At 37.0% G+C, this 25,994-nt stretch overlaps 1 long non-coding RNA gene across 1 annotated transcript in view; it reads left to right on the top strand.

The window, feature by feature from the left end:
- The window catches only part of LOC122453964, a 134,471-nt gene that overhangs the window by 100,625 nt on the left and 7,852 nt on the right, over positions 1 to 25,994 (top strand). The window contains exon 2 of the long non-coding RNA XR_006273244.1: positions 9,629 to 9,688. This is a non-coding gene — a long non-coding RNA (uncharacterized LOC122453964). The remainder of the gene's footprint in view (positions 1 to 9,628; positions 9,689 to 25,994) is intronic.

Genomic DNA, 25,994 nt, shown 5'->3' with positions numbered 1-25,994 from the left:
AGAGGATGAGATGGCTGGATGGCATCACAGACTCGATGGACATGAGTTTGAGTAAACTCCGGGAGCTGGTAATGGACAGGGAGACCTAGTGTGCTGTGATTCACGGGGTTGCAAAGAGTCAGACACGACTAAGTGACTGAACTGAACTGAACTGATACATTTTCTTTTGATATTCTTTTAACATTCTCTCTTAGTTACCTTAATGTATAGAAAGCCTGAACTTGCTTTCAGAACAATGAAGTAATCACTGCTATCTCTGTACCACATCTATGTCCTATTCTATTCATAGTTCAAATATTATTGCCACATATTGTATTTGTTTACAGAGTCATCTTTGCATGTTCATTTGCCTGATTTTACTATGATTACTGAAGGCAGGAGAGCCCACTCATCTTTCCATCTCTAGCATATGGTACAATTCTTGGCAAACATTAGAAGGGCTAATATATCTGATCCATTCCTCAAGTCTTGAGTAGTCCTACCTTCCATATCCCCAGCCACACACCTCATCCACCTTCACCAGCTCTCCCTCATTGCAAAGTTTCAGGATAAAAAGATTTCTAGGAGCAATATTAATCATCTTTCCTTCCAGCGGTGGGCAACTCTCTCCTGTGCCAAATATACTTACTTCCAACTTTGTACCTCCTTGTTCAACAAGCCAGTAAAGGGCAGTGAAGAAACCATCACAGTATTGTAATCATCCTCCAACTGAAAATAAAATTAAAAGAAATCTAGACTTCTGAGGGTTTCCATGGGCATCTTCTTGCTGGGCATTGACTGGAGTAAAATTAGATTGGACTCTCACATTGTTATATGCCAGATAATAACACAGAACTCTCCTAAACTCCAAGTGGATAACTAAACAGGTTAGTGCTTCAGGTCTAGCCCAAAACTAAATTAAGACTTCCAAAAGATTTTTTTTCTTAGGCTTCTTTTCCTCATACACAAGACTTTGATCAAACCACAGTTTTTAATTGATTACAGCTTCTTAAAACTAGGAAGCTCCAAAGATTCATTATATTGTTAATAATGATGTGTTAGGCCAGTGAGATATTACTCAGAGCAGTGGGACAAGCTGAGATCCTGTTTCCAGCAGCCCACCCCACCCATCATGAGTCCACCCCACCTGTCATGAGTCCACCCTGGATTGGCTGGTCTCAAATTGAGAAAAATCCTGAGGACAAAATTAGTTCATTTAGCTTTGAGATCAGAGTACAAAAGCTATGGAAAGAACTTCACATTTTCCTCCAGAAAAGAAAGAACTGTATTCTGCTTAGTCTCAAATCAAGCTTTTTATGACATATGGAATGACTAGGTTCCTTTTTTCCACAGAGGCCAGCTCTCATTAATCAAGTTTCTCAACTCCTATAGAAGAAAGCCTGACACATAACGTAAACAAACGGTTAAACTAAAAATATGATGTGGTTTTTATTTAGTTAAATGATTTAATGGTATAAGCTGGAATTTTAGGACCATATTTATTTTTCAGTCTTCTTTATTGTCAGAATTAAATCTATTACATGGTCAAACTGACCACACAAAATTGCTCATTAAAAGGACCCCCCAAAAAGAAAAACAACGAATGGGAGGAAAATCAATTAAACTGACAACATAAAGACAGCTATTGATGGTAGGAAGCTCCAGGAAGTTTGTATACCATATGGAGATTGTTCTCCAAAGCTTCCTTTTAAAAGAAGGTTATTGATCTTTTTTTTTTGGACAAAAGCAAATATATTTTCCCCAGGCCTACCCTGTGTATTCTAAAGTTATCTGATTTTTTTTAATACTCTCTCCTTGGTCTGTTAACATAGCCTATCTCTGTAACTCATAAATAATACACAAAACTGTGTTGCAAATGTCTGCTGAGACCAAGCCAGTGCTTCCCTGTATTAGCTTTGTTCTCTTTGTGCTTATTTGTTTGTGACTGCCCTTCCTTCTTTCATGTTTACAGCATCATATAAAAGGAAAAAAAAATAATAGAGCTACAGCAGAGGATTGAGGATAGGGAAGAAGATTTAAATCTCAGCAAAAGGCATGTGGGCCATGCATTTTGATTATGCCCAAGTCTAGTCTCCCTGCACAGTCGGTTTAGGGTGTAATTTGATCACGCACAATTTTAGCAAGCAAGACACTCTGTCTCTGCAGTTTGGACACAGGGAAGATGGTCACACCATGATGCCAAGGAAAAGTATTACATGACTTTGATGCTGATTCGTATATTTAAATCTAAATTGGCATTCTTAAAGCTCTGGCTATATTCTGTACAGAGCACACTGGAAGTTCAGTGCCTAGTGGAAAGTGCCTGACAGGCCACTAAAGGATTGACATTGGGAGCATACATGATGAAGCATTAAGCGATTGTGAATGGCAGATAAGCATTCTGACTTGAGAGTCCATTTTCCTTTTAAGAAGCATCGATGCTGATCGTGGTCGGTCAAGATTATGTTTTTACACATTTGGCATCTGTCTTAAACCAGAGCATATAAACGCTCCAGACAATGTACACTTAAAACTGACAGTTACACAGAGTTTGGAGAGGGAGAGTAGTGATTGCACAACTAGATTAGAGAGGCAGGCCACATTCCAAAGAATTCACATTTGCTCAACATCTGGGATAGTTTAAAGCTCACAGAAAATGGGAATGGATGTTGACAAAGGTAGAATAATAGACATCAAGTTCAAAGATAACACAAATAAACCCATATAACCAGTGACATTTTATATGAAGAGAGGCCTTTAACTAGAATACTGAGAGGCAAGTCTGCACACCCCTTTGGGAGTCTAGACATTTGGGAGGAAGGAAACTAACCACATGTTCCAAACCCTTCTTTCTCACACTGATTGAATCTGGCTGCAATGGCTCAGCCTCTGCCTTAAACAGAACAACTCATATTTCCAGCTTTTCTTCCTCCACTGCTTCATAAGTTTCAGAGTTTGTAGTTTGGGTCAGGGAATTTATGGACAACATTTGAACCATGCACAAAACCCAGAAATTGTCTATTGATCCCCAAATCTTGGCTCAGTGTTTCCTTCATTTAGAGGCTCCCAGTTTTTCCCAGGCTATCAGCCTTCAGGTACTTGAACCAAACATCTGTAGAGGAGATGGTTGACCTTGACCAGTGAAGCCTCTCAGGACTTAAAACTGATTACCTTTGAAGGTAGGAGCTTCTCTTGAGTTTCTAAAACCTTTGTTGACTTCTCCATAGGAATCTAAAAATAACTTCTAGTGAAATGAAGATGCAGGACATCTTTCGCTTTTTCTTTCCTTTCCAGATATTTGGACAGTTAGTGATACTTGATTGTTTGATGATGTCTATTCTTGGGCCAATCCGAAGTCATGTCTCTATGGTCACCTTTATCTAAGGGTCAAAAATTGAGATTCTAGATCAATGTTTCTTAGAGTGATTGCTGCCAAGATTGCCTAGATTATAATTACCCAGAGAACTTGATTAAAAATATAGATAATTGATCAGTACTATAGAACCACTGAATTTGAATGACTAGCAGTGGGATCCAGGAAAATGCTCCTTTTACAAATTCCTTAGGTTGATTCTTATGTCACAAAAGCTTGGCAATTGCTGCTCTAGATTATTATGATCTTGCTAGTAAACCCTGCATCATGGAATTTTAGAGCTGTAATGATGTCCTTTGAAGTTTTTAGGTTGATCCATCTCCACTTGTTTAATTATATTGCATTATACCTTCCTTCTAGCTGAAAACAGTTTGGTTCATCTGCATTAATGAAGTGTAGCTGTGCTTACATAGTATTTCCTGATTTGAGCTTCTGGGTTAGTAATTGTTGTTAGCTCTGCCTCATAGAAGCTCTAGGAAAGGTATTTCTTATTTTAATGATGATTGTTAATGTTCACAGTTTATTACATTTAGAGCCAATTTTTAATTACCTACTAAAAAAGTTTCCATTTTCAAAGCACATTAAATCTCAGCTGTATTCTAAAGTCAGTTGCATTTTAAAGAAAATATTTAGTAAATGACTTGAATTATGTAGAAATAAACCTGTGTTGATGTTGCTACTGATTATATGTCAAGGAAAAATATCAATGCATCTGAAGGTGAAAATACACAGAACCTATTGGACTTAGTCCCTAACTTCTACCTGAGCAGTTACCATTGACAATACTGAGAGCAAAAACAATTTTAACACTTGGCAAATGCTTATTACATGACAGGTACATATGCTAAATTCATTTATGCATTACTTTATTTAATCTTCCAGCAACTCTGTAAATCAGATTTTTTTTTAACTTATCTCCATTTTAGAGGAGAAACTAGAATTTAGAGAGGTCAGGTCTCTTTTCCATAATCACACAGGTTGTTAGAGCAAGAATAAGAATCTGAACACAGGTCAGTCTGAATTGTAAAACCCATGTTTTAACCCTGCCTTGTGGTAGACCAACTTCCTGTTTCTGTTCTTTTCCATCTGAGACGCCAGACTAAAGAGTAAATGAAATTTGACTGTTGAGAATAGTATCACTCTCAAGAGGTCTTTAACATGCTACTATTCTAAACTGAGAGCTCACCATTATGGTTATACTGTGGGAACTATGGTGGTGCCACCTAGGATTCAGATGAACTGAGTTTTAGAATAAGCTCTATTACTCACTAACTATGTGAGCTGATGCATGTCTTTTAATTTCTTTGAATTCCATTGGGGCCATTAGTCATACATCAATCAAGGGGGCTAGAATCTCATCACTTCAGGCTGTAATATACTGTGACTTCTTATATTTTCATAGAGCTTTTAAAACTAGCAGAGATTATCTGGTCAGCAATCATTTGGTTGTAGGGAACAGATAGCCACTCCAGCTAGTTGAGGCTAAGGAAATTTATTATAAATAAAACAGTTCATCTCTTAGAAACAAAATTTAAGGAATATAACCAGACTTTATAAGAACTGAAAAGTCATCACTCGTCTCCTGGCTCCTTTTTTCTGCTTGGAGCCAGGCCATCTCCATTTCTAAATTGCTTTTCTCCATCTCTTTTGATTGACTTCCTTTCCTTGTTTCTTGTGGCCAATCAGAGTTCAGCAGTATGGCAGCACTCAACACTGACTCACTCCAGTTTCTGGGTGTAAATTTCAAATTTCAGGAGGAGGGCATCTAACTTACAGAGTGTGGGTAACAGGTCTACTATTGATTGAATTGTCTGGGCCAAATGAATAGGATGGGATTATTCCATATTTGATCTGGTTCACGATCCCTGGGTTGGGAAGATCCCCTGGAGAAGAAAAAGGCTACCCACTCTAGTATTTTGGCCTGAAGAATTCCATGGACTGTATAATCCACGGGGTTGCAAAGATTAGGACACAACTGAACAACTTTCACTTTCACTATTCAATGAAATTATTTCAATCAATTATGGAGAGAATATACAGCCTTCATGAGAAATTGAGACTGAATCTCTATTGGACAGCATGGATATACCTTGATGTAGGATTTTCAACTACATTTTTGAGTGATTTTTCCTCATCCTACTTCTGTAGCATTTGATCCTATTCTCTTTCTTTCCCAGGGCCCTCCAGTTACCCTATACCCCAGTCTTTTCAGGCCTCCCTGATTTCTTTCTTTCTTCTGTCCTTAAACTTTCTTATTTCTTTGAGCTTTGCTGCAGGCAGGTTTTCAAGGTGAAAGCAAAACAAACCTAATCATGTAATTCCTACCTAAAGTTAAAATAAACACATTGTCATTATTTACTGAGTGATTATTATGTGCCAAATATAGTGCTAAGACTTTCAATATGTGATTTTATTTACTGCTCACTGTAGACTAGCAGGGTTTCCCTGCTAGTGACTCAGATGGGAAAGAATTCTCCTGCAGTGCAGGAGATGTGGATTTGAACCCTGGGTTAGGAAGAGCCCCTGGAAAATGGCAACCCACTCCAGTATTCTTGCCTGCAGGATTCCAGCGACAGAGGAGCTTGACAGACCTACAGTTCATGGGGTCACAAAGAGTTGGACATGACTGAAGCAACTTAGCATGCACATAGACTAGCAAAATAAATATTATTTAGTTTCTGACATGGGAAAATTGAGGTTCTCTGTAGTTAAAGAATGTGTGTGAGCTCACACTGCTAGTAAATAAAAGAACTGGGATCCAAATTCAGCCTCCCAAGCCTGAACTATGGCTGGGGCTGCTGTGGTCACCACAAGTTAGTCAAGGGTATGCTGCAGCTGCCTCATGTTGACTCAAAAGAGCCTAGTGTTATCAATGAGAAAACAGAGAAATTAAGGAAACAATCCCATTCACCATTACAACAAAAAGAATAAAATACTTAGGAATAAATTTACCCAAAGAAGCAAAAGACATATAGAAAACTATAAAACACTGATGAAGGAAATCAAAGTTGACACAAATAGATGGAGAAATAGACCATGTTCATGGATTGGAAGAATCAATATAGTGAAAATGAGTATACTATGCAAAGCAATCTATAGATTCAGTGCAATCCCTATAAAGCTACCAATGGTATTTTTCACAGAACTAGAACAAATAATTTCACAATTTGTATGGAAACACAAAAAACCTCGAATAGCCAAAGCAATCTTGAGAAAGAAGAATAGAATTGGAAGAATCAACCTGCCTGACTTCAGACTATACTACAAAGCTACAGTCATCAAGACAATATGGTATTGGCACAAAGACAGAAATGTAGATCAATGGAACAAAATAGAAAGCCCAGAAATAAATCCACACACCTATGGACACCTTATCTTTGACAAAGGAAGCAAAAATATACAATGGAAAAAAGACATTCTCTTTAATAAGTGGTGCTGGGAAAACCGGTTAACCACCTGTAAAAGAATGAAATGAACACTTTCTAACACAAAAACAAACTCAAAATGCATTAAAGACCTAAATGTAAGACCAGAAACTATAAAACTCCTAGAGGAAAACATAGGCAGAACACTCTCTGACATAAATCACAGCAAGATCCACTATGACCCATCTCCCAGAATAATGGAAATAAAAGCAAAAATAAACAAATGGGATCTAATTAAACTTAAAAGCTTTTGCACAATGAAAGAAACTATAAGCAAGGTGAAAAGGCAGCCTTCATAATGGGAGAAAATAATAGCAAAAGAAGCAACTGACAAAGAATTAATATCAAAAATATACAAGCAGTTCATGCAGCTCAATTCCAGAAAAATAAATGACCCAATCAAAAAATGGGCCAAAGAACTAAACAGACATTTCTCCAAAAAAGACATACAGATGGCTAACAAACACATGAAAAGATGCTCAACATCACTCATTATCAGAGAAATGCAAATCAAAACCACAATGAGGTACCTCTCACGCCAGTCAGAATGGCTGCTATCAAAAAGTCTACAAACAATAAATGCTGGAGAAGGTGTGGAGAAAAGGGAACCCTCTTACACTGCTGGTGGGAATTCAAACTGGTACAGCCACTATAGAGAACAGTGTGGAGATTCCTTTAAAAATGGGAAATATAACTGCCATATGACCCAGCAATCCCACTGCTGGGCATACACACCAAGGAAACCAGAACTGAGAGACATGTGTACCCCAATGTTCATCACAGCACTGTTTACAATAGCTAGGACATGGAAGCAACCTAGATGCCCATCAGCAGACGAATGGATAAGAAAGCTGTGGTACATATACACAGTGCAATATTACTCAGCTGTTAAAAAGAACGCATTCAAGTCAGTACTAATGAGGTAGAACCTATTATACAGAGTGAAGTAAGTCAGAAAGAAAAACACCAATAAAGTATATTAATGCATTTATATTGAATTTATAAAGATGGTAACAATGACCCTATATGCAAGACAGCAAAAGAGACACAAATATAAAGAACAGATCCTGTGGGAGAAGGCAAGGTGGGATGATTTGAGTGAATAGCGTTGAAACTTGTATATCACCATATGTGAAATAGATGACCAGTCAAGTTTCATGCATGAAACAGGGCACTCAAAGACGGTGCACTTGGACAACCCAGAGGGATGGGATGGGGAAGCAGGTGGGAGGGGTTTGAGAGGGGGGGATACCTGTACACCTGTGGCTGATTCATGTCAGTACATGGCAAAAACCGCCACAATATTGTAAAGTAATTAGCCTCGATTTAAAATAAATTAATTAATTTTTAAAAAAGAGAGAGAGAAAGAGATGGCATCCTGAGCACAACATAAGAGTGCTTGAAAACGCTCTTTTAGAAAAGGGAGTCCTTCACCTAACCAGCTTTACAACAAATGCTACAGGATCTTCTCTAAGCAGCAAACACAAGAGAAGGAAAATACCTACACAAAATAAACCCAAAACAAGAAAATGGTAAGAGAATCACACATATTAATAATTACCTTAAATGTAAATGGACTAAATGCACAAACCAAAAGACATAGACTGGCTGAGCAGATGAAAATACGTGGGTGTACACACTTTGACTTACCACATCACTATGTTTAACCCCCAAAAGTGTATGTAATCATTTTATATTGTTAGGTTAATCATGTTTCCATTATGGCTTGCAATTATAATGATCTTTTATTTTTTGTCTTGGTATTGATGGTGAAACGTATAGTAAGTCTTCTGCTATTGCGATTTTTGCTTAAGAAAAAAAAAAAAAGAGCCTAGTGTTAAGTTTTCAAGAATTTCAAAAGCTGGTTATTAAACAGCCATTATGAAAATTTAAATTATATAAACTTATAATTAAAACAAGTTAAATTAAACAATCATTGTTCAGTCGTCTGGTCGTGTCCAACTCTCTGCGACCCCATGGACCGCAGCATGCCAGACTTCCCTGTCCTTCACTACCTCCCAGAGTTTGCTCAAATTCTTGTCCATTGATTCAGTGATGCCCATCTAATCATCTCATCCTCTGTTTTCCCCTTCTCCCGCCCTCAACCTTTCCCATTAAATTAAACAATGGTAAAATAAATAATCAAAACTTATCACTTTCTGATTTTTCACTGATTTTTTTATTAGTATTATTTATACCTATTATATGTGTATAATGGAAATGCTATATAATTGCTGTGCATATTTCTTCTCAACTCTGGTCTGTAATCAGACATTGTCAAGGAATTTACATCACAGAAACTGGCAAAAATCCCCATCGAAATGCATTCACATTTTTTTAAAAAATGAAAAAGCAGACAGCTGTCTGGCTTAAACAAAACCCATCTGATGGCTGGCTTTGGCCTATGGGCACCCGTTTTTGACCTCTGCTTTAAAGAAATGCATCTCTAATAGCTGAATCCTAAGCTATCCCTCCAGAGCACTCTCTTGAGAATAGGAATCTAACACAGCCGCACATCTGGTCAATCATGACTACCTTTGGGAACTCCCAATAGCTTGTTGTTCAGAAAAAAAAGAAGGAATCAAGTTAGCCTGAGCCAATGGCTGCCTGTTGCCTAAACTGAGGACTTTTTGAGGGCCAGCTGAGGTTTCCTGTTCTGCACAGCCAGGTATTTTTATTGGCAGATGTAGAGCCACCACAGTCTCTGCAGGGATCTGGCTTGGATCCTTGACTGCACCAGTGAGCAGGGAATAGCTGACCCAGAGATTAAATTAAGCACAGTGGCACTTCTTATGCACACTGCTTTTGCATCTGTTTTAAACTTTGTTTATTCATTAGTTCTTCTCTTTAGGTCGGTGGGAAGCCAAAGAGAAGAGGGTCTTGCAGTTGGAGAAGATAAATCTATGATGCGGTATGTGGGTGGTCATTTGATGTTGCTTTTTGGGCTGGAAGGATGCTGGTTTCTTGTGTTGTCTGTGGAAGTAGCAATTACCCTTCTCTCTTTGACTGAAGTAGTTATTTTTGGTAAAAAGCTATTAAGTCTTTTGACTAAGAACTAAGAACATTTTGGGTACCCTGTGGCTGGCTGGCTATGTTTAGATCACTTGGACAAATCTCTCAGCCTTTCCACTTGTCTTTTGTTAAACTGAGAATGGTAGAATGACAGTATCTAAGATAATGGAAGCAAAAAGGCTTAACAATTTTTTTGAAATTCTAAAATATCATTTCAATTCTTCAAATTCTTCTATTCTTATTTAAACAACTACCCCAATTGCCACTAATTTATTTTGTGCTTTGGACACTGCTTCATATCCATATGTGTCCCAAATTTTAGTACAGGAACTATACTCTTAGTTTTCAAAATGTACTTGTGTTCTGATTTTCTCTCCCAGTCCAATTACAATATATTGCTTGAAGTTGTGAATCTTTGGAGTGTTTCCCTTCCATGGATTTCTAAGAAGTCTCTTCCCTTCTTCACCTTGCCATATGAGTTTAATCAGCAAATAGAATGTACCAAATACTTTATAAAATCTCATTATAATATCAGTATGATTTGCTGTGAAGAAGACTTGAAGAAATCTTTAAGTTCCAACTACAACAATTTACATAAAAAGATAATTATGCCCCTCCCTGTCAAATCTGTTTATAATCAGTCAAGTAACAAGACAGACTATACATATAAATGAGAATAATCTCTCCTCACCATTCTCTTAACTCTCTCAAATAACTTCAGCTCTCCATTCACTCAAGTATATTGTCATAGCATGCTGCCTACTCCCAGCCCTCAGCAACCCTCAAGAGCACCCATAGTTGAGTGCTATGCTGCTAAAACATGTTTGTTCCAAATGTATTGATGGTGCTTATTATTAAAATCACATAATTAGATCAATGAAATATAGGGTGGGGACTTTTTGTATTGACTGCTCTATAAAGACTTAAATATGAGTGGCTAGAAATAATCACTAACAGATTAAATATTGCAAAAGAATTTAAAAGATTGGGGGAGAATGACAGAAATTTAGGGAGATTTTCACTCATGCTACTCGGGAAATCCTTGCTCTACATTTACAAAGCAAAACAGAATTGGGACTAATCAAGGTTGCATTATGGATATGTTATATGCAAGAAAGATGCTATAAAATTCCTATTATCAGAAGTTTAATTGAAGTACAGTTGATTTACAATGATGTGTTAGTTTCAGGTGTATAGCAAAATGATTCAGATATAGATATATATAATATATATATTTATCAGGATTCTTTTGCAGTATAAGTTATTACAAGATATTGAATATAGTTCCCTGTGCTATACAGTATGCCCTTGTTACCTTTCCCCTTTGGTAACCATAAGTTTGTTTTCTATGTCTGTGAGTCTGTCTTTGTTTCGTTATTCAGTTTATTTGTCCCATTTTTTTTTTTTTTGGATTCCACATGTAAGTGATATCATGCTTTCTGTCTGATTTACTTCACTTAGTATGATAATGTCTTTTGTCTTCATTGTTTAGTCTTTAAGTCATGTCCAACTCTTTTACGACTTTAGCCTGACAGGCTCCTCTGTCCATGAGATTTCCCAGGCAAAAATACTGGAATGGGTTGCCATTTTCTTCTTCAGGGGATCTTCCCAACCCAGGAATCAAACCTGCATCTCCTGAATTGGCAAGCAGATTCTTTACCACTGGGCCACAAGGGAAGCCCTACTACATTGAAAATTTGGAAAAAGAAGAAATCTGTTGGTTATGAAATAGTTGGGAAATTGACCTAAAATGGCTGGTATGATCTTATCACTCTAAAGGAGCAAAGCAACATTCTTAGATCAAGAACAAAACATACAAGTGATAGGAGAACACAAAATTCAGAACATGAAGTGCAAAAATCTGTGGAGAAGAATAAAAATAGGAGAAGAGAAGATTGGGAAGAAACTTTTGGAAAGTTCTCAGAGGAGCAACAGAATCTGGTTGTAGGTAGTAGGCAATATTGAGCCTCTGACTAATTTCATTCAGAACAGTGAAATGCTGAGAGAAATATTTTAAGGAAATTTTTCTGGTAACAGTGCCCAGGGTGAAATGAATCCCCTATGGCAAATATAGTTTTTTTAGGGGAGTGCAAGCTCAGATAACGGGTATTGTTTGCCTGGAGCACTGTGATGAGGACCACAAGGCTGAGGCTGGCCTCAATGGGAAGAGTGTAGTTTTCTATTAGTGATGCCTGACACAAGCAAGGGGAAGGAGGGTGAGCATCTGTGCCATATGTTTGTTTGCCCGGGTCAGATTAAGGCTAAAGATAGTGGAAGTAGTATGCCTCTGCAATAACATGAGAAATAATAAAGGAAGGAATGAGAGATATTTTGAAAATAAATACTAATTTAGTTGTATAGGTTAAATTGTCTTATATGTGTAATTTTAAATTTCTTTTTTGGGGTCAAGTGAGATGTCTGCCTAATTATTGATGCAAGGAGATCATTAGAAGATAGTCATAAAGAATAGAAGATTTAGAGTGAGACAGAGCTTTTTTAAAAACCTAGACCTGCCATTTGCTAGTAAATAATTTGAGATAAATTTTCTCAACTCTTTGAAAATAATTAACTTGCTCATAGGGATCCAAACTATTAAAATGATTGCAAGTATTTAAAGGAGTAACATACTGCCCATCATAGAGTGCCCAGGAAGTGATAATTATTATGTTTAGAGCTTGACCAAGGAAAATCTGGCTTCAAAAACATTTTACTATTTTCTGTCTCATTAAGTATTGCCTTAAAAATAAAAATCCATAAAATTATTGCTCTACTAGTTGAGATTTTTCTGGCTTCTTAACACCAAAGTAAACTGAACTGACTCTGGATTAAAAAAAAAAATAGTGTCCATATTTCCAGGTCTTTGGAAAAGAGACACCAATATTTGTTTTCTCTACAAGAAACTAGAAATTATAAAATCCCTTTCTGTCTAGACCACTGTTTGCTTACCATTCATGAAAATAATCAAAGGCTTCGTGAACTAGGGATTATCACAGCTATGAAGACATGAACTGCAGGGTACTGGTGCACCCATATGTAGACATTACAATATATTTCTTCTTCTATCTCTGCCCAGTGGGCACTGATTTCTTGGCAATGCATATGGTAACACTGGGCACCCATTCTCAGAATTTCGTGACTTGTTTGTGAGAAGTTGGGATGTTCATTTGCAATTAGGTTTTGGCAAACTCTTGGCAGAGAATGTCTTTATAAAAAAAAGTACAGAGCTCTTCATTTGGCAGAACTCTTTAATGTGTAGGTTTGCATTTCCTGCCTTCTAGTTTCCTTAAAAAAAAAAAAATGTTGTAGAAACACACACATACCCATTCATTAAGCACTTTGAAGCAGCAGTTTGTGATATTCCCAAACAAAACATTGTTTTACCAACATGGTTGGTTGTCTCAAACAAAGTCTCCTTTCTGTGGAATTCTACCAACTGACATTTGAGACTAAAAAGCCAAAAAAGCAGATTATGGCTCTCTGTATAGTTCATTGCTTGTGGCAGAGAAAGACTTGAGCTAATTTTAATCCCAAAGAAATATCATGAATCGTCAATTTATTACATCCAGATCTCTATACACTGCATGGAGAGACACATTCAGAACTTGAATATCTTAGAACTGATTTCTTTTTAAATCCTATCCCTTCCCTACAAAGTTTTTCTTTGAATTTACTCAGAAATGGTAAACTTTTATTTGCAGTATAAAACTAATAAAGCTGTGATATAATAAACATGTATTATTTACAGCAATGACTTGAATCATTTTGATCTCTATCTCTATTACTGTTAATTATTCAAACACAGCTAATTCTAAGTCTGCGTGTGTTTAAAAAGTAATGTTAAAAAATCTGACATTCGAAATGCTGTTACATGAAATTAAACACCAGTCAGCTGGCATAAAAAAAGGTGTCCGTTCACAGCGTGAAAATTTGAGAAACTTTCTTCCTTTAGAGTGTGAGCCGAAGGCAACTCCAACAGCGAATCCTCCATCCTAAATCCTCTGCCCCCAGCTTTTCAAAGGGCACAGAAACTGAACCCAGCAAAGATGCCCTGTCAAAATGATTTAAACAGAGGAAAAAAAGTTGCTAGAGGCCTGGAGGGGAATTCATACTCTGGATCAAGAAAACATTTTTAAGTAGTCTTCACTGGTGGCCTATGTTGAGACATATAACAGCTCAGACTGCTGTTTTTCCAAGAGGTTAAATTTCTAAAAAAGGAAACAACAGCAAACAGGCTGCCAATTGACTCAACAATGTCACAACTGGCGGGAGATCTGTTCAAAGTAAAATGACTGATTTATAGATTCTTGGACCTACCGTACTCTTAAATATTAACACTTAGAAAACTTGGTGCTTGAGTGTCACATTTATGACTCCTGGGTTGACACAGCCATGTCCAAGCACACTGGCCCTCATGGTAACTCTTTGCCCTGTAATTCAGCCCCACGAGAGGAAGCCACTATTATCTCAACCTTCAATGCCTGAACAAACCCGGTGCCAAAGGACACAGACTGGAGTTAATATTCCATCCTTTTAAGGAATAAGTTAGAGGGGGATACTTACATCACAATTCCAAAGTATTAATTGTAGCAGATAGAATGTTACATTTCCCTTTTCCCTGTCTTGGGAAGGCAAGCTGACTAGATCATCATTCAGTTTGCCACAGATCCTTTCCACAAATGGAGCACTGCTATCTGGCTGTAGAAATAACAGAGAAACTACCTTAGCATGTTGAAAATAAAGGGTGGGGAAGAAGTCACTTAACAGGACTCCTTGAAAGAATGAAGATGTGTTTTGGAGAAGGAGGAACACAGAAATAGAGAAGTGAGTGTCAAACAGCTAGTAATTCTAAAAATTTAGAGCTGCAACTGGCTTTAAATATCCTGTATACCCCAGCAAGGCTTCTTTCCAGAAAGTATAAATTTCTCCAGCTTATTAGCTGTAAGCGTGGTTAAAGAGTCCAGTCACAAAATAAGTTTAAAGTAGGTTTGATGAAGCTTTCAGCACTGCATATATGGAACCATTAAATATATTTATCAAAAGGAAAAACAATAACACTGAAATGTATACTTCTTTAACTAGAAAAATAAGTTCTCATATAAAAAATATTTTTGCATACATATATAGACAAACATCTAGAAAACATAAAACATTGCACTAAAATCTGTATGACTATAAATTGTACCAGATACATTCATTTTATATATTTATGTGTTAATTCACCTATTAATTCACCTATCCATTTATCTAGTTGCCCTTGGAAAAGGAAAAGTTGTAAGAACAATATATTAGGAGGAGTGATAGTGTTAATTGTAGTTATAGCCGGGAGCTTCTATAATGTCAATGAATATGTAATTTAACTGATAAAGAATCCAAAGTAATGCTCATAAAGATGCTCTTGGAATTTGGGAGAGGAATGGAGAACACAGTGGAACTTCAGCAGAGTTAGAAAATATAAAGAATGAATCAGAGCTGAAAAATAACTAAAATGAAAAATACACTAGAGGAAATCAACAACAGATGAGATGATACAGAAAAATGGATCAGTGATCTGGAAAACAGAGGGTTTTTAGACATATCTCCTCAAGCAAGGGAAACAAAAGTAAAATAAGGAAATGGGACTATATCAAGCTTTTGTATATCTAAGAACACTATCAACAAAACAAAAAGACCACCTGCTAAATGAAGAATGTATTTGCAAATGATATATCTGACAAAGGGTTAATATCCAACATATGCAAAAACCTTATACAACTCAACATAAATAAACAACCCATTTTTAAAAATGGACAAAGGATCTGAATAGATATTTTTCTGAAGAAGATATACCAATGGCCAACAGGCACATGAAAAGATTCTCAGTATCAGTAATTCCCAAGGAAATACAAATGAAAACCACAATAAGATACCACCTTATACCTGTCAGAATGTCTGTTATCAAAAAGACCAGAAATAACACATGTTGGCAAGGATATAGAGAAAAGAGAACCCTCACACATTGCTTTGGGAATGTAAATTAGTTCAGCCACTATGAAAAACAGTATAGAGGTGCTTCAAAAAATTAAAAATTGAGCTATCATATGATCTAGCAGCTCCATTCTTGGGCATTTAATTAAAGAAAATAAACACTAATTTGAAAAGATTTATACTCTAATGCTCATTGCAATATTGCTTACAATGGCCAATATATGGAAGCAACATAAATGTCCATCGATAGATAAACAAAGATGTGGTGTATATACACACACACACACATATGCCATAAAAAAGAACAAACTCCTGCCAAATATGACAACATGGATGGACTTGGGGGTGTTATGTTAAGTGAAATAAGTCAGACAGAGAAAGACTGTCTGATTTTGCTTATGTGTGGTATATAAAGAAAGACAAACATAACAAAACAGACAGATACAGAGAACACGTGTGTGGTTGCCACAGAGAGGGTTACAAGAAGTGAAATAGGTGAAGGGGATTAAAAGGTACAAACTTCCAGTTATAAAATAAGCAGTCAGAGGGATGTAACACACAGCATGGAGAATATACTTAATAATATTGTAATAACTTTGTATGGGAACAGATGGTTACTAGACATCATGGTGATCATTTCTAACATATAAAAGTATCAAATCACTATGTTGTACATATGAAACTAATAAAATATAATGTCATGTATATGTCAATATTTAAATAAAGAAAAGTCTTCAAGAAAGATGGTTTAAGTTTTAAACAGTTGTATTCACCAACAATAATCAAATCATAGTGGCCCTAAAACTAAGCTTTGTGTTACTCCTCATATATTGTTTATTCAATTTAATCAAATACCACCTCATGTATCATTTATTTAAAGAATTTTTACTTCCAGTTTGTTGGTCGCATTAAGAACTCAGAAAATATTTAGAAAAGCCTGTTTACACTGAAAAGATAAATATGATACACTTTGTTCTTTACCATGGTTTAGCACTGTAGACCTTACCGATAAGTAACAATGTGTTATGTTAGTTAGTTCAACAAAAGCAGTAATGTTCAAAAGATAGGGCATGGGGATTTTTGTTTTTTTTTAACAAATATCCCTGGTAATTCTCATGCATACCAAAAATAGAAACCTGCTGGCTTAAGTGGTGGAATTTCTGTTGTTTGCAGGATGCTCCTGTAAGTTTCTTTTCTAATCTTCCCCACCACCCCCGACTCTTGTCATTCTTTTCTTAAAGAACCTGCCTTCACTGTGCACTAGGTGCTCTGAGTCCCACAGTCCCTGCTATTATCCATAGCTAAGTAGAACAAAGATGGAGCCCTGAGCCAATATGGGCCCATGAGTCACTCTGTGGTGAAATGTAGTTCAGACTCAAAGACTGGGTCCACCTCCCAGTCACCTTGGGAACTGAGAAGTAAAAAGCAAGTGTATTCACTTGATTAAAGACTAATTTTCTAGACCCAAAGGTAGAATTAAAATATATATGTTGACAGATAGATGATAGATAGATAGACAGATGGATGATAGACAGGCATCTCTTGTGTCTCCTGCATGGGCAGGCAGATCCTTTACTACTGTTCCTCCTGGGAAGCCCCACAGCTGCAACACACACAGAGGTATAGATGATTTTACAAGAAAGCAAACTCACATAGTATGAATAAAGCAAAAATAAATTTAAGACCACTCCCCATGCTCTCAAAGGTAAATGGGGAGAATTGCCAGATAAATAAGAATAAAGACTCTAACATCTTATCTTGCCAGGCAGAGTATAGTGAGTGAAATTCTCTCAGTTGTGTCTGACTCTTTGCGAACCAATGGACTGTAGCCCACCAGGCTCCTCTGTCCATGGAATTCTCCAGGCAAGAATACTGGAGTGGATAGCCATTCCCTTCTCCAGGAGATGTTCCCAACCCAGGGATCGAACCCAGGTCTCCCACACTGCAGTCGAATTCTTTACTGTCCGAGCCACCAGGAAAATTTTCTGCTGTAGGGGAGGGGCCTTAAACCAACGTTGCTTCAATTGCTGCCACTTCCTCTAGCACTGATATTCTTGCTGCTCCAACTCTATCAATGATGGGGAGAGTGAGAATTCAGAGAGCCTCTGTTTAGTATATTCTACCGGGCAGGGACTGGTGTCAGCATTTCATATACATCAAGGCAGTAATTTCTCACAATAACACCATGATGTTGGCATTGTTGTCAACATTCTACAGATAAAGACTTGGAGGAGTCTACAGATAAAGAGGAGTCTACAGATAAAGAGGAGATCAGTCCTGGGTGTTCATTGGATGTGGTCAGAGAAGTAAAGAAAGTGGCTCCAAAATTGCTAAAATTGTAACTGATTCTGTCTGACTCAGTGTCTGTGTTTTTAACTATGGGTATAACAAAAAAGGGGTGGCTAGAATAAGGAACATAGCTAAGAAAAGATTGTGAATGCGTATGACAACATTTATACAATTTAACTTTGCCTCGGGCTCTCTTTGATAGGAGATTAATTACTTTTCAACGTTTATAACTTATAACAATATGTACTACATAAACCATGAGAAGTCCATCTTATTATATATAGATGCAGGCAGCATCACATTTACCTAAATCTGTATTCTCTAGCTCAGGCTTCCAGTAGCTCCCTGTAAATAGTCATGAGAAGATGCAGTTTTAAAGAATTTTTGCTTTCAAGAATGCCCATGCTAATAGTGTGTAGATAAGTACTAAGATGAGTAAGAGGAATTTAATTTTTAAAAAGCTTAGGAAGGATAAAATTTGTTTAAGATGTTAAGTGTATGTGATTTGTGATTTTTTTTAAAAATCCACATAAACTTCCTATATTATCATTTTAACAGGGAGATGCTATCTCTTTAAGCAAGTTTCATGGAAGCACCTATTAACAGTGAAAACTCCAGCTAAAGACATGTAGCTCTATATAGTGGGGCACTTCTCTAATGGAACAATTTGAAAATTCATCCTGCCACTTCTGTGTAGAGGGTGAGGGTGCTCTATTAACTTATCTCTCCTCACATTGATTAAAAATAAGCTGTTTGATAAATATACTATGAAGTGGAAATCTCATGCTTAAAGTCCTTCTAAGAATGAAAATAAAAGAGTTCTTATCACAAAAATGCTTAGTAGAAAGAAAAATTTTATTGTCATATTTTGTATTTTTTAAAAAATTGTTAACAGCAAAGCCAAATCCACATTATAAAATACAAAAATTTCTAGTTTTTCCCAAACTTTTAATTAGAAAATGAATGAAAGAACTAAAATTTTAAAATTCTTTTGACAGTTTAACACCTAGGCATATTATTATATGACCTGCTTGGTCAGAAAATAGTCTATTTTGCAGTAACATGAAATCATCAGATGGTCTGTGCTAGATTGTAAGCTGTTTATCATTTTACTTTTTTATTTTTTTTGATTTTATTTTTTCCTTCTGAGATTCCAGATATTTGGGGGGTTTGTTTGTTTTGCCTTTTGCTACACTATGCAGCATGCAAGATCTTAGTCCCCTGAGCAGGAACTGAACCCTGGATCAGGGATCAAACCTATGCCTCCTGCAGTGGAAGTGCAGAGTCTTCACCACTGGACTACCAGGGAAGTTCCATTTTTCGGGTTTTTAAAATTTTTTTATTGAATTATAGTTAATCTATAATGTTGTGTTAGTTTCAAGTGTACAGCCAAGTGATTCAGTTATATATATTTTTTCAGATTCTTTTCCATTGTAGGTTATTATAAAATACTGAGTATTGAATTTGGTGTTTATCATTGCTATACTTTTATTTCTTCCTCATTCAGCCTTATACACTGGCTAAAATTCTTTTAACATATTTCTCTTAATATGATTAATTTTATTTTCTAATAAGTAAAAGGAATGAATTTTGGTTGAATATGAATGAGATTTTTCTATGGTGAATAATATATAATGGTAGCTTTGCTAATAGATGCTCAAAAATTCGAAATAGTTTTATTTTGGAGACATTTTCTTATGCTAAATATACTTCTCCTAAAATACCACTTAATATACCACTTAGTTATTCTCTTGATCAAATTTGCAATTTTAGCACTTGTTGAATGCTGAAAATAACACAAAGATTTTTTTTTCACACAAAGGTTTTAAAGAAGAAAATTGGAAACTACTCCTTATTTCTGAGATGTGGTGACCAATATAAAAGAGAAAAATTAGTTACCTAGAGTTCGAGGAACTCAAAACATATTCACACACAAAAATTAAAGACATATAAAGTTATTCAATGAAAGATAGGAATAGAGAGCAAGAAATTAATGCTGAAATTTAACTGACTGTTAACATTTTTAATGGTAACATAGATTAATATAACTCTTTGGTTTGCTTTATTAATAATAGCACTCTTTCAGAAGTTTTATAAAAGGGCTTGTTGTGGTTTTTTAGTTGCCAAGTCATGTCTGACTCTTTTGTGACCCCCTGGACTACAGCCCTCCAGGCTCCTCTGTCCATGGGACTTCCCAGGCAAGAATACTAGAGTGAGTTTTCATTTCCTTCTCCAGGGGATCTTCCCCACCCAGGGATCAAACCTGAGTCTCTTGCATCTCCTGCATTGGCAGGCGGATGCTTTACCACTGAGCCACCAGGGAATGTCAGTGTAATTAAGACCCCAAATTAGTTAATTTTGATTTACACTAAAGGGAATTCCAGTTGAGCTATTTCAAATCCTGAAAGATGATGCTGTGAAAATGCTGCACTCAATATGCCAACAAATTTGGAAAACTCAGCAGTGGCCACAGGACTGGAAAAGGTCAGCTTTCATTCCAATCCCAAAGAAAGGCAATCCAAAGAATGCTCAAACTACCACACAATTACACTCATCTCACACACTAGTAAAGTAATGCTTAAAATTCTCCAAGCCAGGCTTCAGCAATACATGAACCATGAACTTCCAGATGTTCAAGCTGGTTTTAGAAAAGGCAGAGAAACCAGAGATCAAATTGCCAAACCAGAGATCTTGCCAACATTGCCAAGATCCAACATCTGCTGGATCATTGAAAAAGCAAGAGAGTTCCAGAAAAACATCCATTTCTGTTTTATTGACTATGCCAAAGCCATTGACTGTGTGCATCACAATAAACTGTGGAAAATTCTGAAAGAGATGGGAATACCAGACCACCTGACCTGTCTCTTGAGAAACCTGTATGCAGGTCAGGAAGCAACAGTTAGAACTGGACATGGAACAACAATTGGTTCCAAATAGGCATAGGAGTACGTCAAGGCTGTATATTGTCACCCTACTTCTTTAACTTATATGAAGAGTACATCATGAGAAATGCTGGGCTGGAGGAAGCTCAAGCTGGAATCAAGATTGCCGGGAGAAATATCAATAACCTCAGATATGCAGATGACACCACCCTTATGGCAGAAAGTGAAGAAGAGCTAAAGAGCCTCTTGATGAAAGGGAAAGAAGAGAGTAAAAAAGTTGGTCTAAAGCTCAACATTCAGAAAACTAAGATCATGGCATCCGGTCCCATCACTTCATGGCAAATAGATGGGGAAACAGTGGAAACAGTGGCTGACTTTATTTTCCAAAATCACTGCAGATGGTGACTGCAGCCATGAAATTAATAGAGGCTTACTCCTTGGAAGGAAAGTTATGACCAACCTAGATAGTATATTAAAAAGCAGAGACATTACTTTGCCACCAAAGGTCTGTCTAGTTAAGGCTATGGTTTTTCCAATGGTCAAGTATGAATGTGAGAGTTGGGCTATAAAGAAAGCTGAGCACCAAAGAATTGATGCTTTTGAACTGTGGTGTTGGAGAAGACTCTTGAGAATCCCTTGGACTGCAAGGAGATCCAACCAGTCCATCCTAAAGGAGATCAGTCCTGGGTGTTCATTGGAAGGACGGATGTTGAAGCTGAGACTCCAGTACTTTGGCCACCTGATGCGAAGAGCTGATTCATTTGAAAAGCCCCTGATGCTGGGAAAGATTGAAGGCAGGAGGAGAAGGGGACAATAGAGGATAAGATGGTTGGATAGCATCACCGACTCGATGGACATGGGTTTGGGTGAACTTCGGGAGTTGGTGATGGACAGGGAGGCCTGGCATGCTACGGTTCATGGGGTCGCAAGGATTCGGACACGACTGAGCAACTGAACTGAACTGAAAGGGAGATTATCTGGAGTGTGTTTGACTTAATCAAGTGAGTCCATTCAAAGAATGTTTGGAAGTCAGAAATGTCCCCTCCTGCTGGGATCTTGGAGAAGCAGGCTACCCTGGACTCTACAGCTATGAGAAAGTGGATTCTGACAGCAACCACATGAGCTTCAAAAAGGACCTTAGCTTCAGATGAAATTACAGCCCTGGCAACACCATAATTATAGCCTTGAGGGACCCTGAAGTCTTTGAAAACTGAAGTCATGATTTTCAGTTTTTTCAAATGTCGAAATGGCTCAAATAATGGTGTTGAAATGTTGGAAAAGTGATGGAATTTGGCCTAAGTTTTCCACCTTAATTGCTTTTCTTTTATTTTGTTTGCTTTATATGACATACGTTAGTTGCTCAGTCGTGTCCGACTCTTTTCAGTCCCGTGGACTATATATAGCCTGCCAGGCTCCTCTGTCCATGGAATATTTCAGGCAAAAATGCTGGAAGATCCCTTCTCCAGGGAATCTTCCTGCCCCATGCTTTGAACCCAGGTCTCCTGCGTTGCAGGCAGATTCTTTATCATCTGAACCAGCAAGAAAGCTCTGTTTGCTTTATACATTTAATTTTTTTACCAGAATAATACATATGTATGATTTAAGAAACCAGTCAGCTACAGATATTATCCTTTAATTTGTTACTGTGAAAGTTAAAAATTTAGCTTTATCAATCTGCTCTATTCCTCACCCCAAATAAAAGCAGATGCAGTTACCTTTTATCCTCACTACTCTTTTCAGTTAACGTAAAATTGTTATTATAATGACAATTGTTGTTTTGTTGCTGAGTTGTGTCTGACTCTTTTGTAACCCCGTGAATGGAGAAGCTGGCAGGCTACAGCAGGACATGACTTAGGGAGTAAACACAACAACTCACACTATGACTATTTTCAAGCTACCAGTAGTTTAATAATGGCTTGTAAGAGTCCTGTGTATTTAACAATTGTCTCTTGACACCAGGCAAAGCTGACTCCAGCCCAGAACTCTTTATACCTTTTTAAAAAATTTTTTGTGATTTTAGTAGGACTTTGGGATAAGGTTGAGATAAAGTTAGAAATTCACCCACCATATTTAATGGGAAGTCCTAATTCCTTACTTAGTTAGTTTGTATAGACATAAACACAGTGCCTAAAAAAAAAATATTCATATGAATGAAATAAATATAAGGAATGAAAATTATCTGGAATATATGCATAAGGTGATGCTGCTAACAATGATGGATTTGTTTTTTCCTCATTCACCTTCCCTGCCTTAACCTTTAAGTTAACAGGATTTCTTCCCTCTTACTCTTTCTCTCCCTTGCATATGTGTAAACACATCTATTAAAATAATGACAAGATTGAAAAGAAGCAAAATAAAGTTTGCTTCCTTTGAACATAAGCTCACACTAAAAAGCTTCACTGAGAAGGATGTATTTTTAAATGGTGAGATGATACTTAGGGCTACCGTGTCCTAACACCAACTCATAAGGCATTATCACCAATCTGTGTCTTGGAGGCGTGGTACAAATAAACTTACATATTAAAATAATATTTGCTTTAACATTTGTCACTCCTCAGTTACTCAGAGAAGCAAATCAGAGAGGCTATCTAACTTGTAAAAATTATCTTATCCTTTCTAATTGGACTGTGGAATATTTATCACCAGCTCCATTTCTAAGAAATCTTAAGGCAAGGCCTGAAGGCCACAGGAAACTGTGACTACTAGTCGGTGAAGCTCCCTCATGTGAAACAAGGATTTTCCCCAGATGACATCACTGAATTAATATCTGCAACATGTGATTCACAATGTGGAGACATTAAGAATCATGGCACAGAGGTTAATGTTAAATGGCAAACAACACAGTGAACAAGTTAAACTCACACTTCTTTTACTGAGACAAGGTTTGTCAAACACCCACAAAATTCATGAACAGGTTCTGAAAGAACTACACTCCCCAAATTTAGAATGGAAGCAGCCTTAGATGTTGTCTTTTTACAGCATTTAATTACAGATAAAGAAACTGAGGACCGAAGTGGTGAAGCCAGTGGTTAAACGGGAACTGAGAGAGACTCAGTATTTCTACCTCACATCTGGAAATCTCATGACTAAAGATTTCTGTTAGCCCAAAAATCTCCCCCAGCATCAGGAGAAAATGAAACTAGGAAAAGTACATTTCACATACATCTTATTTGGAAAAAATACTTCTAGTTTCAAAGGCTGTTGTCCCACTAAAATACCAGCATAGTTTTTTGCAGTGTCCTACTTGTGTGAAATAATTACAAATCTTGGTTTTGAGGATCATGAACTTATTTGTGTTTTGACTGTGACTTCTGTTATTGTACATCACGAGCCTTTGCATGAGTAATATGAGTGAGGAATGTTGCCTTCAGCTGTTTTATGTCCTGTGTCTAAAATGCAGACAATGTGATTAAAAAAAAAAAAAAGTTCTGAAAACTCAGCAATGCTGAAAGAAAACAAAAAGAATTGTGATCTTGGTAACTGCTGTTTCATGTAAAAATATTCCCAGTTTTTAAAAAATTTTATTTTCTCTCCTCCAGCCAAATGTTTGAAGCAGAACCCATGTTGGACATGAGCCATATCTTGGCTTTAGTTGTCATATGTAATATTTCAGAAAATCTGCTTTGGTTTATTTTGTGTGATGTCATATTACACAAAACAGTCTTAAAATATAGCTATTCATGAGCAATTTCATGAGAGAAGTGACAAAATGTACACATGGCTAGAGTTAACTTTTGAAACTTAGTGTAAAAAAAAAGATCTAGGTAATAAACACAAAAAAATTCCTTTAAGTTAAAAAAATATCCCCAAGGTGTGCAGACTATAGGTGAGCTTTGATGGATAATTACTCAGTTCTCTGATCTTTCAGGTAGGTCCTGATCATTCCAACATTGTTGGCAAGAAAAGATCCAAATTTTACTTTCAGTGAATTGTCTTTTAAGTGAATGACTATAGGTAGGGCTCTGCAATCAAAAGTGCAGATTATCTAGTATGAACTTCAACAGTGATTATCTACATGCCTTGGGTGGCATCTCTGTTTCTTTAGAGAGCTGTCCTCCTAGGAAGTTGAGGACAATCATTCATCTTGTTTCACCATCAGTTGCCAATGGATGGCCTTATGGGGGTTTAATATCCTTTTAAATTTTTGTCAGATTTCCTTCCAGTGACTTATGTACTTGATGACTTAAAATTTTCTTGGTGTCTTATGATTGTCACTGAGTGTGTGAGAGAAGTTTTGTCCTTATAAAGCCTTGATGAAGGAGGAGGAGATTCCCATAAGCCAAGGAGAAGGTGACAAGGTGATTGATGCCAGGCAAGAGGATTAAAAATATTTCTTTGTAATCTAAGGAAGCCTGTGTAATAAAGCAATGAAAAAAATATTTTAGGATTAACAGTACAAGGGGACTCTAAGAATATAGAATTAAAGGTGTGTCCAGGATCCTTGCCATATTGACTGTTGCAATTCTAAGTAGTTCTTTGAGTGGTCAGTCACTCAGTCATTTCTAACTCTTTGTGTCTCCATGGAATGTAGCCCATCAGGCTCCCTTGTCCATGGGCTTATCCAGGAAAGAATACTGGAGTGGGTAGCCATTTCCTACTCCAGGGGATCTTACCAACCCAGGAATCGGACCTGCGTCTCCTGTACCTTCTGCATTGCAGGCAGATGCCTTACCACTGAGCCCCCTGGGAAGCCTAAGTAGTTCTTTAGGGATGACTATAAAAGTCAAGAGATAAATAAGCACATGTGGACTCCTACGCATCACTCACTGTCACTACTGCAAGAATTCTAGATAAATAACAATTAGATTTTTAGAAAAATATTGCTAATGATGTACTGGAAGACTATTCCGTGGTAATTGTTTTTAGGTGAACTCCTTGTAAAGTCTTATAGGTGTTTTATTTAAGATCATTATACCCAAGAATTTGGGACTTCCCTGGTGGCTCAGATGGTAAAGAATTCACCTGCAATGTGGGAAGCCCTGGTTTGATCCCTGGGTCAGGAAGATCAACTGGAGAAGGGCATGGCAACTCACTCCAGTATTCTTGCTTGCAAAACCCCATGGACAGAGG

Source organism: Cervus canadensis, chromosome 15 (genome assembly GCF_019320065.1).
Source record: "Cervus canadensis isolate Bull #8, Minnesota chromosome 15, ASM1932006v1, whole genome shotgun sequence".
NCBI lineage: Eukaryota > Metazoa > Chordata > Mammalia > Artiodactyla > Cervidae > Cervus > Cervus canadensis.
This window is presented reverse-complemented; position numbering and strand designations above follow the sequence as displayed.